Raw genomic sequence first — 18,872 nt, 5'->3', positions numbered from 1 at the left:
AAGGCTTTTGCGATGTGCTTTCGGCCGCTTAGGGGCCGCGCCATCAGTAAACCCGCTTAAGCCCGCTAAAACGCGCCCCACTGCCAACCACATGGAAGGATGGCAGACAAAGAACAAAAATCGCAGGAAACGTGACAGCTTTCGAGGTGGTTGAATGTTTCAGGAGGCGCTTGCTAGAGAGGCTCTACGTGGTACTGTATAAGCGGCATAGATGGCATTTAAGATAGAGATGCGTACAACGCTTTCAGTTTAAACATCTGCAAACATTTATAACGGGACGCTTTTACTGGAGACTGCAAAACAGTTAACAAAAACTCTGAGCTTCGACAACGTTTTGAGAAGCATCCATTGCGTTCGTACCTTCAATGTGCGATGTCCAACCCTTTTTTTTTTAGGTATCCTCACCGTAAAGCATCTATGTTTAACACTACGCGATTTCAGAAGGCTTTGAAACGCTCAGCTCGAGGAAAAGATTGAACGCATTGCCTGTCGACAAGCGGATTCAATGTAGATTGCTGCAAGTTTGTGTAAATAAATTTTAAGGTTCCACCAATGTTAACAGAACTCTCAGTTTTCACTGATAGCGCATTCCTTCCGATATACCGTGATAGGGAGCGCCTATCGAGGTCTATTACTGCGTCCTTTACGGAGAAGGTGTTTAAAATTTAAAAAGAATAAGACATTCATGTTTTTATTATGCACAGAAACGTAAACAACATTCAAGAGAGTGATTCGCGCACTACGAGCACGGAATATTGTGCTAGGAAGCCTAACTTATTTATATGGTCCTTATGATAATTTACTTGCTAAGGAACAGGAATATTAAATATGGGTTGACAATATTGCTATTTAGCGTTAAGTCTTGGTACTAAGTCACTGGACGATGAAAGGCCTGTTTCTGTGATAATTATTGGGGGGTTTCTCAGCGAATTCTCTCAGATACTCCGTCCGGTCTCGTCCCTGTCTCTGTGTTTCTTTTGTCCTTTTATCGGTTGTGGTTTTTAATGATGTTCGACCAACTAGCTCAATGGTTCGTCTTAGCATTATTGATCTGGATACAACGTTTGCTATGTACGTGATACGCGAAGTTTGCATGGGGCACATTCCCGCTCAACTTAGAGATGATCGACAACTGCTCTCAGAAAACTTCGCTTTCACTTGGTAACACTAAGGCGAATTCCTAGCCAATCCATGCGTCCATTCAATGATATTGCGACTCGCCACTTACGAATTTTACACCAGTAATCCAAGATCCCCTGGACTTATATCAATACCAACATGAAACGCTAGTCCCTGCAACAGGCATGACAATTATTCATTATGGCAACATTCAAGAAACTCTTCTCCATGAAAAAATCTTGCCACACCACTCAACAACGAATTCTCCTGCACGTACCCTTAATGCACTCTCTTCTTTCTTCTGCCGTCTCCAGCTCTCGCCTGAATTTCCAAATATATGCACCATTTCTTACTGACCTCCTGCCCCATTGTCATGTAGTGTTTCATTCGTCAGTCCCCCCTCTTCCCCAGCGTGGCGGGCTTAGCTACAGACCATTTGAGAGAAACCAGAGGGTTTGGAGACGCTGGCCCTGGGATTTTCTCGACCTATAGCGAGAGATACATCGTTATATTTCAATGAAGACTGAACCAAGGCTTTCTGTACAATACGATGTCAGGGCACATTAAAAAAAAAAAAAAAGGATGAGATGGTCGAAATTATCCGGTGCTCTTCGTAACTTCCTTTGCTATAGAACGATAGAACGTTGATAAATGTTTCTAGGTCTCTCCTTCAGGCATCTAGGCTACTGAGAGTGTTCTTACTTGAGCTGCCACCAAGTCGGCGCATTTTTTTTTTTTTTGGGGGGGGGCAGCTCCTCGGTAAGAACCTTCGGATGGCGTGCTCGATGTCAAGGTCAGAGCTCTATCTTCACTGTGTCCGTCATCATGGCACAGTTACAATGTCTACAGAAGCCCCATCCCCCTCGGCGTCAGCAACACGAACCGTTGTCATGGCCCTCACCCGCGATCTGGCAACATCCTGCAGGACCGATGATATTGACTTGAGATACTGGTAGCTCATATAGAAACGAACCCAACGAGGGGGCTCAATGGTTAAGGCGCTCGAGTGCTGAACCCAAGGTCACGGGATCAAATGCCGGCTGCGGCCGCCGCTTTTCCACTACATAATTCTTTGCCAAACAAACGCACACACATACAAACAATCAAACAAAAAGCAATTCTGGTGGTGAAGTTGCACTCATTAAGAAATTAAGAACAAGCCCAGAGATATCATAGCACAATATCCCTAAATTAAGCACAATGCATTCGCGGTGACACCCATGCAGAAGAAAGAGTGCAGGTAATGAGCCGATGGAGAGATCCAATATATTTACTTAAAGTGTGATGATTCCCCTGTTATCGTGGCGTTTCTGGATGGTAATTCAATATCATTCGTTTATTGATTAGATCAATGGTGAATGTTTGTACTTTTCCGTCCTGGAAAAAATGGGGTTAACTTTAGAGCATAATCAACGCGATGTGACATACGAGGTTGTGGTAAAATATGCGACCAGGTGAACGGAGGCTTACTGTGATACAATGTATAAAAATACGATAAACGGGTGAATTTTCTGCGCACTGATAGTGATGGCATGCTGAGTATTTTCTTCAGAGATGGAACCCTTTCATATTGCGAATAGGATGACAAGATTACTCAAGCAGCTTTATTTTGGACGGATTCAAGAATGTTAGGGTAACTTATTAATGGTGCCAAATGTACAAGGAAATTATAAGCTTGCAGAATCACAGGACCTTTCACGCCGCCACTATGGAGGAGAGTGACATTGACGAAAGCCCTCAAGGATATGTTACGTACAACATAAATACCTAAAAAAGGAGATTAAACAGCCCTCTTTGTAGATCAGCGGTAGAGCACCAAGACATAAAATTCGGATGATATAATTGCTTTTCGTCTAGTTTCTAACCAGTTATCTGCAAAATTAATTATTAGTTCATATTCACTGACACATAAAAAATTTTCTATGGTTTGCTTTGTGTCACTGATTGTTGGCTCTGTTATGTGATAGCGAAGTCCTCACTTCCCCATTTATTTGTTTGCTGGTCAGCTTAACGGAGTGGTTTTCCTAAAAAACTTCCTTTGCGTTCAGTTCTCTTTTAATATACATCTCCAACTAGACAGAACCACGTCAAATATTTTCTTGTGAAACGTATGACTATTATGCATGAGAAGGCAAAATCAGTGGAGCAAACGGGATTAAAATCATGATGCCGCATTGAACTTCAATACTTGCTTGCTTCGATGCGTTAAAAAAAAAAAAAAAAAAACATTGCCGACGATTACGTTACTTTCTAATGCAAAATTTGAGCGCAGCTGTTTCAGCTTTTCGATAGATTGAGGCAAAGGATTCGAGCAAGACATGAAATGAAATTTATTTCAGCAGAATGGGGGTACATATACTCGATAATTTTCATTTTTACATCTGCTGTGGTTCACGAGGCAAAAGGCGTTCATATGGCGCCTGACGGGGCCTCGTGACCTTCACGCACGCTGTGTGGCGAACAGACATAGCACGCTGTACATGTATTGCACATGTATGTTCAATTAAAGGCAACTCTTAGGCAGGCGGTTCGCAGTGGCGCAGGGCGGCGGCTATGCGCTTCGGTTCGGGCGATGCCCATATCGAGATCTGCCGCCACCGATCCGGCGCTCTGATTGTCGCCGCACAAGGGTGGCATTGTAGGAGGGGCGAATAAAGCAATTAAGTTATCGGGAAGCCGCGGGAGGCAGCGCGTGGGCCCATAGGAATGTTGCGCGGCGAAGAAATAGCAGCGACTGACTGATGCCACTGAGGCCGCTAGCGAGTCAAGTCAACACGCAGCGGCAGGAGCGCGCGCTGCCCAGGCTGCGGAGCTGGTTACGAGGGACGACGGCGACGACGACGCGAAACGTAGGAACGGGAGCCAAAATGCTGCTCTCTAAAAAGCTTCGCTCAACGTGCTCCAAGGAGATCTGGCTTCGCCTGTGCCCAGGTGAACGACACATGCCTGGGCCCTTAATAAAGCGTCCGCAGAAGTTTCGCGAACATGTTATCCGCTTTTAGTGCGGGGATATTAAAATGATCTGGCAAAGCCGACACAACCTGGGGACGCAGTAGTGGGCTCTTTTCAATCACCCGTCCACTTGCGACAAATCATGAGCGTGTGTGGCTGATGAGTTGTACTATGTTTAGCACTGAAGCCCGTAACGTGAGCGAGGAAAGCAGGCACGCAAGTATACAACCACGTGCCGAAGCTGCACTAAAGATTCGGCAGCATGAACCTGATCGCTGTCAGCACTTAACGCAACTATCTACATAAACATTATTCCTAAATTGCCGGGAAGTTTTCCTTCTTTCAGTAAACGTTCTTCTCGAAAATGGTGATCGACATGCCTCTTGTCTGTCGTCTTTGTTTGCGTCTGTGTTTTTAAACTGCTAAGAAAAGGATTCCAGAAGCTTTTACCAACAAGCCCAACATGAAGTTTTGACGCGCTTCTTTTGTGCGAGAAAATCGACGGAGTAGCTTCATTGTCCAGACGTGCCTTTTTGACGGAGCACTAGAAACACCATTGGGGAGAAGCTTTGTACATAGTCGCTATCGCGAAAATTCTCTGAGCAGAACAAGCCTATTTTGGAGGGCGTAAACGTATGTCTCTATAGAGCAGTGAACCATGGCGCAGCCAGCTCATTGTATTGTGAGAAATGTTGGAAGACGGCATCGTTGTAGACATTGGTGCTCGTGCACCTGAACGCAGATCAGTACCTGATTTTGGACCGAGTGCCTAAAACTCTGTTTACATGATTTTTACATTCACTGCGTACGCAAGGCGAAGAGCAGCGCAAACTGAGAGCTTTATCGGGCAGCCCTGAATGTCTTCAGCTCCTTGGAATGAAGTCACATCGGCCGGCGTGAGGAAGGTTCCCGTCTCCGCTGTTTTCCTCTCCAGCGCTCGCGCGAGATTTGAACGGCGCTTTTAATCAATGATTGCGCCAGTGTTTTACGCATAATCGAAGAAATTACCTTGCCGGCGTGATTAACGTGAGTCTCGTTCTAAACTCTAGAATGATAGCAGATTTGAAAATTGCCTAAGTGGTCCTTTAAGAGAGTGATTTCATCAGGGTGTAAGAGTCGGATTCTAATGACTACGAGCATAGGTAAGTGTCAATGGTATATGACAGAATTGTTGCTATCATGGGTCTCCTAATTAGCATATTTAGGACGGCAAACATAGTTGCATGTATATGCTAATCACCATTTATATTTGATTCAATAAACAGGCCTTGCAAAAAAAAAAAAGGCAAGCTGTCTAGCAAAGATGTTATGTTGCAAAGAACGGTCTTCTACTTCCCGTCCAAAATAAAAAAAAAAAAAAAAAAAAACAGAGCATATGCTGGCGGCCAGTCATTGCCTCCAACTTAGGGTACTTAATTGGTTATAAAAATAAATAGGCAAAAAAAAAAGGACTGAACGAACAATGTATACAGCAGCGAACATGTACTTAGGTAAAACGTACATGCTTTGAAACGGAATGGTTGGCGTCTGCCGCCAGAAACGTCAATAGAGTCCTACTAACAAGACTATCGCGAAACTTACACACGGTACACTTTTTGTTTACAAGGGAGAGCTTTTTACTGTTTTTAGCCTGAGTAGCTTGCTGAGGTTGTCTCGGTTTCTATCTAGCATATATCTGCTGGAACTGCAGCGTGTCCAAACAGTGGCAGCAAAATGTGGAGCTAGTAGAGACAACCTCAGTCTTGCCTTCTTGCTTACCCGGGTCCTTTGCATATATCTATAAATATGGCGCACCAAGAATCTAAGGTTCCATTTTCCGCCAGTTTATTTGTGGTACGCCAAGCTCTGTTCCGTGGGTCGACGCAAACAGCGTCGCCCTGTCTTTACATTAGAGCACAGCGTGTGCCTTGGCAGGGTGAGTTATGGAAGAGGAGGAGGAGGAGGAGACAACTTTATTCAACGCACTATTAAGCGTCGAGAATGTCCTGGGCCAGAGTCACCAGAGCCATCTGGTCTTTCAGCTGGTCATAGGCTAACCAAGCCCACCACGTTGGGGGAGGAGAGTGGGGAAAGTGAGGTGACTGAATGGCAACAGGGCAGGAAAACATGCAGCGTTCTAAGTTTGCATAGTATTCAGACCAATTTGAGCATACGGGATATTGTCTGATTTTGGTATAGAAATGATCGCGCAGAAGTAAGAAGTGTATTTAGGTGTATGCGTCTCAGTATGCGTATGTGCGTGGTAGGGAGGGATTTATCAGCAAGAGGAAGTGTACGAAGTTTTTCCCTAATGTTGTTGTAGTGAATGTTGATTTTTTTTTTTTTTTTTTTTTTTTTTTTTTTTTTTTTTTTTTTTTTTTTTAGTGAAGAGTAGCGTCCCACGTTGGTAGATAAGGCCAGGGAATCCCAGGCGCCCGGTGCGGAAGTTCGCGGGTAACACGATGCACTATCTCATTGCCTGGGATTCCAGCGTGACCAGGAATTCACATAAGTGCGACAGTGTTGGGATGTAGTTTGGTGAGAGCTGTGTGTAGATCATCTTGCAATTCTTCAGGAATGCGACCCGTGTGAATGGCGTGTGTAGCATGTATTGAATCTGTGCATATTGTATATCCTGAAGGGTTAGGGGGTGCTTGTGCAATTTCCTGAATACTGGTGACTATTAGTGGGGTCTCGAGAGTCGCTGTAAGAGCAGGATCTACGTAAGGACTGAGGGTATGCGTCACTAACTCGCTGCAGCTCTCAATTCAGTAAGCAGCCGCTCCGACGTTAGGTCGTGATGAACGTAGTAGGATGAACGTGATTGGAAACGCGAGCGGAACGTCTACCTGGGTTAGTCCGGGTGCAACGCTTTTTGGAATGTGGGTTACTCTGAGGTTATTTGGGAGTGGGGAAGGAGGCGTAATTATAGAGAGGTCGATAGATTTGAGTGCAACTTGTTGAAGTATCCGATATCCTTGTTTGAAGTTCTTCTCTCCCGTGATCTTTTGCGCTCCTTGTGCAACTTTTAAAAACTTTCCACCAATTCTATGTCGATAGGCTGTCCAGGGCATCGTGGCGGTCCGGGGTTTCTCTGCATTCAATTTTGCAGTGCATTATGGCGAAAACTAAATCATTTTATTTCCCACGTTGAATGGGAGGCGCCTTTGCTTGAGCCCTTCCGGATAAAGCCTGTTGATGGTTTATAGTGCGAAGTCGAAAATCTCAGCCCTTTTACGACTAACAGTATACAACTTCATTTTTGTCTCCCTCATCCACAATTGGTGTGCACGACAGGAAAAGAAAATCACATGTTCAGGCAATCCGTTGAAATTGACGTGAGCTGTCTGGTTCCGCATAACGAATTCACTCGGCACTCTGTGCATCACGCGAGCCCGTACATATTTATGGAAGCTCATTACAGGCACTTAGGAAATATGAAACGCGCACACACTCTTCCAAAACATGCAGCGCCGCACCTCGCGTACCGAATAAAGCACAGAAAGGAAACATGCCTCCATAACGGCTTGTTCCCGGGGTGATAATTATCGCCGCGTCGGTAATAACTTGAACGTCGACGGCTGTGCGGTGACGACAATCCTTTACCGTCGCGCGACTTCAGAGACGCCCCCAAGTGTAAGGAAGAAAATTGCGATCATTATTGGAAATCTTTGTTGTTATAATTAGTACTTGCTCTTCTAGCGCACAAGCAGAGTGACTGGAGCTTACTCAACGACTGTTTGGTCCCGTCTTCTAATTAGCGTGAAAAAAAACGACAAAAACGCCCTGGACGAAGAAAAACAGAGTATGTTTGGAGATGGGGGCGCCCAGTAGCGGCAGAGTACCGTGGACAGTGTCGAAAAGCGGATCGCCCGTGCTTGTAACAACTACACAGCGCGACGACAGCTTACGCGACAAGCGCAGCAGGCGGGCGAGTGGGGAGATGGAATAATAAAGGAGACGGAAGGAGCGAGGCCTGGCGCCCAAACTCTGCTGCCGTGAAGCTTTGGCGGAAGCACTGACGCTGATGACGATGCTGACGTTCGCTTTATTAATCTCTTGTTCTTGGCCGCGCCACGACTATACCCTCTGGTGGCGATGCCAGGCGGCAGTCGCGGATTGGAAACCATTTCCCTCCTAGCTGAACACGGTGGCAGAGCCAGGGAGCGCGCTTTTCGCGTGTGATATGCGCGCTGCCGCACGCTGATTAGTGAAAGATCAAATAGCATCTTGTTCTCTTTTTTTTTTTTTTTGCTGTTAATTTTCGCTGTTTTCTGGTAGGGTGCACACGCATAGCGTGTGTTATTAGTGGGGAAGCAGCAGGATTTGTTTGTGTTTTCGATGGATGGAACCAGGTACTGCGGGAATTAATCTAAATGTCCGCACCGCTCGCTGCTGCTGCTGCTCCTTATGTTGCTGCCCGCAAGTGAATCTCTGCCGTGGACTCCCGGGGCAACACTGTGCGTTTACTCTGCCAAAGGAGATGGAGAGTCACCGGCGCGTGTTTGCTTTTGCTGCCTGCTTCCAATCTTCTTTCATCAATTAGTGCGTTATTGCGTGTAACGTTCTCGCTCTTTTTTCTTTCATTCTGCCACCGTTGGGCGCCAGCTTTCTGTCCTGGTTTTCTGTTCATTTCAGAACGTGTCGCGAGCGCGATATAAGCGACGAGGCCGAGAACTTTGTATAGCGCCCAATTCGGGAAAAATAAAGTGATTTGTTAGCTCAACATGGGGGGTGGGGGGGGGGGGGGGGGGCGCATGGCAGGAATGACTTCAAGTGTGATTTGTGAAGGCATACAGCGCGGAAGCTTTGGGGAAACTTTGAGGCAGAATATTCAGAAGCAGCACCCGCGACAATCGCTTAAATTCAGAAAGACGATTGCGGTTCATTTCCGCTAGAGAAAGCCAGACTATTATGGTATACTTTGTTATTACCCGTACTCCGCACCAAAGATTAAAAGTATTGCAGGTAGCAGCTGTGTCCGTTCGCAAATTCGATTGCGTAACTTCTTTGCTGAGTCGTCTGAACTTCTCAGAGACCAGAATAAGTTTGCAAATTACCCGGCACGGAGGATGAGATGAGAATTGAACCCGCAATCCTTAGATTCCAAGTCAAACAAGCTACCTCTGATAGTTTGTTGTTCACAGGTGAAAATGATTTATTCCGATTGGTTGGCAGGCTGTGTGACGTCACGAGACCGCATGACATGAACGAATTGGATGAATCTTTACGGAGCATGACACGTGCATTGAACTTGGAGACCATAAATTTCGAGTCAGATACGCTTGCCCAACGTCACGAATGGGTGTCCGTGTTGCTGGTGTATAACAGGGTTTACATATATGTCGGGTGATCATTCACGTAATGTAGTAGCTTAAGACTGTATGCAAATGCGTATTTGCGATGTTTAATGCAGATTAATGGATTAGTGATCGAACGAGTAGCATAGTGCATGTACGTGAACGATGATCCGCAAAAGGAAGCCGTAGGTGGCAGCCAGTAATGCTGTCACATAATAAGTGTAAGTTTATTGTCCTCAAAGTTTTCGGTTCTGTTCTGGAGTGAAACTCAATTAACGGCGATGCGCACACGCGGTCCGGGTACATCATGGCCAGGGCGTAAGGGGTGGCCAGGCGTGACAGCGAACGTAACGCGCTAACCAAAGGAGCCGATCACTAACCTCTTTACTGGCGAAAACGGCTAACCCAGAATGGCCAGCCATTTCTGACCTACCACGCCGGTCTTGGTGCAATGCCGAAGTGCTGTCGGAAAACGGAGCAAGCCTGGGGAAGGAGTTTGTAACCATTCGTTGTGGTTCCTTTATTTCGGTTTTCTGTTACTGTTTCCGATCTCGTGGGGACGGAAGCGATGCCAGATACGGAAGGGCGAGAAAAATGATAAGAAAAAGGAATCCTTGCAACATGCGGCCCTTTTAAAATTTTCCTTTAAAGCTAATGCCATATGTCCTGCAAAAGCAACTCGTATGGGAAGCGAAATTCATTCATTGCCAGCCAACTTGCGTTTTCCGACTCGTCGATTCTCGTCTAAAAAAAACCTACCAGTATGTGACAACAGAAGCCTGGCAGGCCAGCATGAGCCCGAAGGGTCTGATCAACCTAGCTCACTGTTTTCATTTTTCGGCAAACAAAAGAGACAAAAATAAAGATAGAAACAATATAATTTTGCTGTCTTGCTAGTCGCTGAGATACGATTGCCACAAGTATTAAAAAGGTACGCGATTCTCATAGCCTGAGTCGCTTTGAGACGTTGAACCCTGGAAAACAAACTGAAACTAAACCTTTTAATCAACAGAAATATGACAAAACACGAAAACAAGGGGCATGAAACCGCGAGCTTTTGATGTAAATGATGATGATTATGATGATGATGATGATGATGATGTTCTATGTCGTATTGGCATATCGGCGGTGCTAGAGGGCTTCACTAGAGGTCAAGGTTGGAGCATGCGTAAGGGAAGAAGATTAAACAGCGTGGAGCGGAGATCAAAAACCAAAAGAGAGGACGAAAGCGAAGAAGAAAAACCAACGGAAATGAAGTAAAGAATTATGCTTCCACCACAATCTGACAGAAACGCACATAAACACACAGAAAAAAAAAAAAAACAAGGAAGGAAAGAAGGAAGGAAGGGGGACAGGGAGGGGGGGGTGAGAGGGACGAAATAAATAATAAAAAAGAATGAACGAACGAACAAATGAAGTATGAATCGCGCCCTCCTATTTTTTATCCGCCCTTCCATCATGCAAAAACAAGGACACGTGGCGCGAATCTTCGTGGCCGGGAGGGGCACCCGCCACTTCTGCCATGCAGAACAATGGAAGCCATGTAAATCCTGAAAAGCAGAGCATGGTGGATTTCAGAGAGGAAGGCATTGAAGAAAAAACGCAAAACATAGGGGCGGCAGCAAGAACGGTTAAAGAACGGTTTCTAGGCCCGCGCACGCCGTATGAACGGCCGGGATGGGATTCGACTTTACCGAATGAAAATCCAGCCCGAGCGCTTGGAGAGAGACGGTCGCACGCGAGAAGCTTTTGTGGAGCAGGAACAGGATACGCGCACTGCGGTAGGATGAAAGCTATGGCAAGACGGCGGGGATACCTCGCCTCGTGACGCTGCGAGAGAAATATGGAGCGAAAGAAGTCACGGGAGAAGAAATGGAGTCCATATAAAAATGATACTGAAACTTCGGCGATGGAAGAAACGGCGACGACAAGAAGCCAGAGGAAGCACAACCAGACGGCGAGCTTGTGGCAGACGCAATACACGCTGCGATGAAGAACGCTGTGTGCGTAGGCGCGGAAGCAGGGAAGGGATAACGCTGAGCACAGGAAGCGGAAATGAGAGCGCACGTGATCGATGGGGCTTTGTTCGAGCGCTCGGCGGCCGAGAGGTCCCTGAGCGAGATCCTCCTGTTCCGAGTCCATATACCGGACTCGGCGCGAGAAGCTGCGACAGAGCTGCGGGCAGACACACACAGGCACACTGGCGCAGCGAGCGCGTTTCGCTCCGTTTTGTGCACCCCAGGAAACACGGGCTGCTGGCAGCGATGGCGACGGGAGAGATTTGACCAGATCGAGAACTATCCTGCGTCCGGATCGCGCCTGTCCCCATTCGTCAGGCCAACGCTGCGCGAGCCCCGCTTCCTTTCTTCAGAACTGGTGGCGGGCAAGGGTGTCATTCGTAATAGTCAATGAACGGGATGCTGAGGGGGGGGGGGGGGGGGGGGGGGCGAGAAAAGTAAACTATGTGCGTTCGAAGATAACAGGACACAGGTAATCGACAACAGCCCATTCGCATTAAGAGGAAAAATATACTGAAACATGCGTAACAATAACAAGCGAAAGGGGGAAAGATGCCGATGGGCCCATGGCTTGAAAGGCGTCCTTACAAAAGGCTAAGCTGAGCTGCAACATGGACCGTTCTTCACGGACACCAGACAGGAGTCAACGAGTCACGAATGAAGGAGAATGCGCTCTCCTGCTTTATCCTTCCTCTCGTGCTAGTCGCGGCTAGAGGCCGGGTTCGACGAGCGCCGAGGATTTTGCCTGATGGCCGCGAGAGTCCGGGCGTGAGAAATGTCGGGTGCAGCCTTTGAGTTTGGAGAGGGAGGATCTTTGTGGGTGCTTCTTTCAGTTTTCTTCTTCTTTTTCGCAGCATGTGCTTTCTCTCAAGGACGCTGGCGTATGACTAACAGAGTTGGGCCCTTGTTTGCTTTCAGCTCAGCCGGAAGACTCGGCGATACTTCGTCTTAACAAGCGCGAACATTAATCTTCGACATGGTCGGGAATTTCCTCTCGCTTGTTTATCATCTGTCTGTCGTTTATCCGCCTCTGCGTTTGGGAACAGTGCGTCTCGTACCACTAATCTCTGCAAGTTCCACAAAGTCGCTAAAAGGAGCTAACCCCCCTTATTCTGCAAAGAGGCTTCGTAATCCCATTGCTCGATGCACCTCAGGCTAGCATCACGGGCTACTCTATATGCGAAGAGAGCGCTAACTTTCCTTCGTCGCTACCTGCTGTGCATAGTGAACATTTGGACGCAGACGCTAGAAGCAAATGCGATTCCCATGTCACAATACCACCAAACACACACGATGTCATACACACAGCAACGTTCCTAGACGTCAGCCTCTTCCCCCAATTGGTATCCACAAGGAGAATACCGATAGGGAATAACACTATAGCTTCGGCGTTTCTTGTTTAATCACGCACTGAACGCTCGTGCAGACGCGCGTGTACGTCGAATCTGTGCCGCACCACCGGCACGACTCGCAAGATGTCGGCGGTGCGCCAAAAGCCGCGCCCGATGGCGCATGCACGAAGGCAATCAGCGGAGAAGGCCTCCACGACGACAAGAGATGCGAGGGTGCAGTCCCACGCTTGCAGGGAACGAAAAGAACAGCACAGAACGGAAGAAAAAGTACGATGCGTTCTTGCACCTGAAGCTGGAGAAGTAAAAACAGCTATGGCCAAGCCTCAAGAAGCTTTCTTTCGGTCACCGCGGCACTGCATAGGAAGTTGAATGGCTGCCTGGGGGGACGAAGCAAGCCAGGCACGTCGCGAGCCGCGCGTGATCCGAATGCCGAGCAGATGCTTGTTCCTGGCACGCGCAGACTAACACACCCCCCTCCTCCCGCTCGCTGATGGCACCTTTCTTGTGTAGCTACTCCTGCAGCTGCGTGGCGGTCACTTGTGTAAGCGTACTTCCCGTTTCATCGCCATTCGGGAGGAGCTTTCTCCTCCGTTCTTCTTGCGTGCGTTTTTTTTTTTTATTTGCTGCGCGTGCCGACCTCCTCTTCTTTTCGTTGGCTTTCGGGCGATCTGTTTTGTTCCCGACGAGGGAACAAACATACGTGGCACTCATTGCATTTTTGCGTGTCACAATGGGGGCCTGAGATGCGATTGCCGCAAACGGGTGATTATAATGTGCGCACGAGGGATTCCGCCACTCGTTGAAGTCTTCGCGTGGATGATGAACAAATTTTTCGACGGTAGAGCGAGTGGTGTGTGTGTGTGTGTGTGTGTGTGTGTGTGTGTGTGTGTGTGTGTGTGTGTGTGTGTGTGTGTGTGTGTGTGTGTGTGTGTGTGTGTGTGTGTGTGTGTGTGTGTGTGTGTGTGTGTGTGTGTGTGTGTGTGTGTGTGTGTGTGTGTGTGTGTGTGTGTGTGTGTGTGTGTGTGTGTGTGTGTGTGTGTGTGTGTGTGTGTGTGTGTGTGTGTGTGTGTGTGTGTGTGTGTGTGTGTGTGTGTGTGTGTGTCCTAATAGAATATCAAGAGTCGTGATCAATGCTGTGAAATATTAACACATGGAGTGGAAAAAACAAGCTGGGACAGGGGAGGAGCATATTCTAGTTGTCCAAGCGGCAAACTTGGCGAAAGCATAGTGAAGAGGTTTTGTTAACAACGAGTGGGAAAGGATCCATTCGACGCTTTTACACTGTATTGGCTGTATTGCCTTTATAGCAGATCACTTTCCTTTGCATTAATTATTTCGCCAATGCACCCAGTTTGACCAAAAACTCGCCCGTAATGTTTCTTTCACCTTGGCACGTTATTCTTGCATGTAGCTATAAAGTGACAAGCGGAAAAGAATATTATACGAAATGAGAGGGGCATATACGTTCTTAAGCACACCGATCGATTAATATCGTTTCAGTATCGTTGGACATTTTATGCATAACTTCTCCCAGCCTATCAGGGCCATCATTTAGCAGCAGTATAACCAAAGGAAATTGTAAAAGAAAATAAACGGTATACACGATTTCAAGGCATGCATTGCGTAAACTCTCAGGTTACGTGAGACACTGATTTGCGATGTCACTGCGTGTCGGTAATATTTGAATACTAACTGTTACATTACACCTTTCTTTTTGGGAATGTTGTGTGACACAATCTCCCACACACAAGGAGACACAAGGAGACACAATCTCCCCAGTACTATTCACAGCTTGTTTAGAGGAAGTATTCAGAGACTTGGAATGGGAGCAGTTAGGGATAAGGGTAGATGGAGAATACCTCAGTAATCTGCGATTTTCTGATGACATTGCCTTGCTAAGCAACTCGGGGGATGAACTGCAAATAATGATTGATGACGTAGGCAGAAAAAGTAGAAAGGTAGGCTTGAAAATCAATATGCAGAAGACTAAGGTAATGTTCAACAGCCTCGGGAAGGAACAGCAGTTTACATTAGGTAGCGAAATACTGGAAATAATAGGCGAATATGTCTACTTAGGACAGGTGGTAACCGCAGATCCGGACCATGAAAAGGAAATAACAAGAAGAATAAGATTGGGATGGAGCGCATTTGGCAAGCACTCGCAGATTATGGCTAGCAGATTACCGGTATCGCTCAAGAGGAAAGTATACAACAGTTGCATCTTGCCTGTACTCACCTATGGGGCTGAAACGTGGAGGCTAACCAATAGAGTTCTACTTAAGTTGAGGACAACCCAGAGGGCTATGGAACGAAAAATGGTAGGGGTAACATTAAGAGATAGAAAGCGTGCAGAGTGGGTCAGAGAAATAACTCAAGTTACCGACATTCTAGTGGAAATTAAGAAGAAGAAATGGACATGGGCAGGACATGTAGTGCGAAGAGAGGATAACCGATGGTCGCTGAGGGTAACAAACTGGATTCCACTGGAAGGAAAGCGTAGCAGGGGGCGGCAGAAAGTTAGGTGGGCGGATGAGATTAAGAAGTTCGCAGGGGTCAAGTGGATGCAGCTAGCACAGAACCGGGTTAAGTGGAGAAATATGGGAGAGGCCTTCGCCCTGCAGAGGGTATAATCAGGCTGATGATGATGATGATGATGATGATGTTACATTACAGAAAAATATTTTTCATTCACACGTTCTGCCATTGTTTTTATCGCAAAGTCGAAGAGACGGGGTTGGCTGCATACTTGCCCGCGACTGCAGCGGCCAAGTGAATTTCTTTGTAGAGCTAGCTTACAGAAGTGACATTTAAAATGTATGTTTAGGCATGCAGCGTAGAGAGCATGAACTTGAACACTCGTGTGAGCTTGGTAATACAACCAATCTTTTGCAGGCTCAGGTGTTCGAAAGTGGGTTTGCCTCAGACATTTCATTTTCATGCATATATTCCTGGAAACAGAGCAGTGCTTTTGACGTTTTACTCATCCTTGTCCGGCGGTGAGTTTCGACTCAACCACGTCCCTCCATACATCGACTTAAACTCATAATCAGAGTTACGGTGCTGAAGTGGCTGGCACTATGGCGTAAAGGCTAGCTGTTCCTGTAGCTTACAACAACCACTATCCCTCTCCGCTTCTTCTTATGTTTGCTGTCGGAGCAAATTTCAATATTCTCGCTTTATTACCTCGCGAAATTAGTGTAGAAAAGGCCAAGATTCCGCATATGCTAATGCAATTCATATTTTGTAATCCCCTGTGTGGGCATTAAGTTAAAGCAATGAGTGGTTGAGCTGGTGGAGCCAGGCCACCGTCAGCGAATACGGTGATTGTGACCATGGTGATGGTGGATCTGCTTTTTTTTTTTCAGTTACTGATAGGGAGTGTTGCTTCCCGCCAGTGTAAAAAAGAAAAGATAAAACTAAAAACTACTCCTTCCTCTACAATTCCTTGTCTCTGCGCGTTGCCAAGGGTAGACTTAAAGAAACATGCTCGTAAAAATGTTCGAGTCAGTCAATCGGCCGACGGCCGATGACACGAAAGAGTAAGTCAGAATTAAGGCGGAGAAACAAGACATACCCGAAAGGCTCCGTGGCTCCTGTTATGCCATCGCCGTTTGGAGATTGCTGAGGCTCCAATAAGGCCGACCAATGGAACAGTGACCTGTTGCGTTTCAGACAACCCATATCCACTGTGTCGCAGTATTCGACTCGAATTATTTCCTTCCTACATTGTCTTCATGCCGGAAGCCTTTATTTTTTCGTAATCTTTCTTGATTACGAATGCTTTTTTGTTTTTGTGTGCTCATTTGTTCAGCCCTCTCCTGGCGCCCTATAGCTTTTCGTTCTAAGACTTCTTGTCGCAGTAGTCTACCACATACGCACATCAGCATTGCAGGAAGTTTTTATAACCCGCAGTCCGCGCACGCTACCTTCTCGTTTTTTAGTTACTGAAGAAAACCAAAATCGTATTGAATGCTGGCGCCAAGGTAGCTTTGCTTCGCTTTTCGGCAAGCGGTTTGCGACATGTCGCAAGCGATAACATAATGCAACAGTCCGAGAAACCTATGCAGCGCATATACTTCGCTCAGTTGCTATTATCTCTAAATGCCGCAACAGTAATTAACTTCGTGAGCCTTCACTCATGTCCATAAAGCACATTGCTCGCGAGTATTAAACAGCTTATCACCGCACATTACCCCAACTGTGTTATACTATGATAAAGGGAATATTGGATTGATGAACCAGAGCAAGGCTATAGACGATTTCGATTTTTAGATCCATCTGAATAACAGTAACATACGACGCTGTTTTTGGAACTACTTATTCGTTAAAGGGCTTGCTATGCTGTGGGTTTTCACCGCACACACATAATTCTGTAGATACAAGAGTCTAAAAAAATCTAATGTCGACACTGAAGCGCACCAACTTGAGGCGTATTTCTTGGTAGAAAACGGGTTTCTTGGAAACAATAGTGGCGTTGCTGGTTTATCCATCTAAACAGCACCTTTGTGGAAGTTACAGCTACTACCAGCCAATCGAAGCTCTATTTTACAAAGCTACTTGTACGAATGAGTGTTTTGAGATTGGCCAACACGCGTAATGACTTTCGCCAATGATTGTCCTTCAGTTGCCACCTAGTAAATCAAAATTCGACCGTGCATAAAAGCTGGCTTGTGATTGTCAATACCATAGCGTCAACCCAGCGTGACAAATGATTACTTTAACGTTTTCCATTGCGTGAGTGGTCGATAAACCCATATAGGCGAGTTTTTTTTTTTTCTCTTTTTCTTCTCTTCTGCACTTCAGAGATTCATATTGAAGTAAATGAGCCGAAATGAATAAGATAACTCACGGAATTGACAAAGCGCAAGGCTGTACAACACATATAAATAATATTCATAGACGCACACTAAAATAAAGCGCCCATCGCCCGTACGCTCCTTCGCAGAGCTTTGCCTTTGAGGAATGGCTTTAGAAAAGCATGTCAGATTAGGTAGACGCATTTAATACATAAATGATTTATACTTAAGAGAGCGGAAACTAACAGAGGACGACATACTCGAAGGAAGATCACATTCATTAATGTCGATGAGAGCACAAATTCGCTTTCTAGCTAAACGACGTCAATTCAAAATACCAGACACGTCTCAAGGAACATCGGCAAATGCGCTGCTAGGCAAACACAAAACGGGCAGCGTGAAATCTCCTTTCGCCGGCTTAGTTAAAGAAGTGGAACGTGAAAGCGGCCCAAAGAACCGAGTAAACATCGAGAATAAATTGGTGCGGGGTAGTCCAGAACATGAAAGCCAAAGAGGCCACTCCGCTAACCTCTCGGGGTAAAAAGAAACAAGAAAATAAAAAGTACATGATAGCCTCTCGAAGAAAAGTGAAAAAAAAAAAAAAAAAAAAAAACAGAAGAAAAAAAAAAGGGAATCTCTCTTAGAATTTGTTCCCACTGCAGTGACATTTTTCAGCTCAAAAGAATATAAGACGAAAATAATGCGGGCTTTCTCGGCCCTCTTCTTGTCGACCGGGCGGCTTAGGCTCATCCAATCCCGCTGCAAGACATTCGCTGAAAGGAAAGGAATTGCGATGTTGGCTGAAAGTAAAAGCTGGCTGTCTCAAAGAAGTAGCGTGCGCCTCTCTGCGACGTCTTACTAATGGACTTTAATGAAGCACGCCGAGATAGAAGCAAGGCGAACGCGATTTTATATACATAAAAAAAAAACATAAACATTTCAACTTTTTTCGTGCAACATGAGGTGGCCCGCACGTTTAAAGGAAAAAGAAGCGAGCAAGCTGGAACTTTCGGTAACCTCGTTGCCATCTGAAACACAATGTCAAAGATTCTATTCAGCTCTTATCATGAATGCTGCTGACATAAAAGGAATTGGAGACCAGCGGCTTTAAGCGGAAACACGAGAGCCGGCATGTTCACTCAGCGCTACAATACATTTAGCAGCATTTCAAGATCTTTTATTTTACATCGTCGTTTCAGCAGCAGGCATGTCAGGTTACTTCTTTTGTTGGTCCCTGGAAAAACTGGTGAGAAAAGAAAAGTGAGACCTGAATTCAGGGCTGCTAGTGCTACAAGCCGAGCAATCGCCGAATGATCAGGAGCAGATTATATGGCAGGAACACGACTACCCCAGACA

Source organism: Amblyomma maculatum, chromosome 2 (genome assembly GCF_055883805.1).
Source record: "Amblyomma maculatum isolate TAMU_Amacu chromosome 2, ASM5588380v1, whole genome shotgun sequence".
NCBI lineage: Eukaryota > Metazoa > Arthropoda > Arachnida > Ixodida > Ixodidae > Amblyomma > Amblyomma maculatum.
This window is presented reverse-complemented; position numbering follows the sequence as displayed.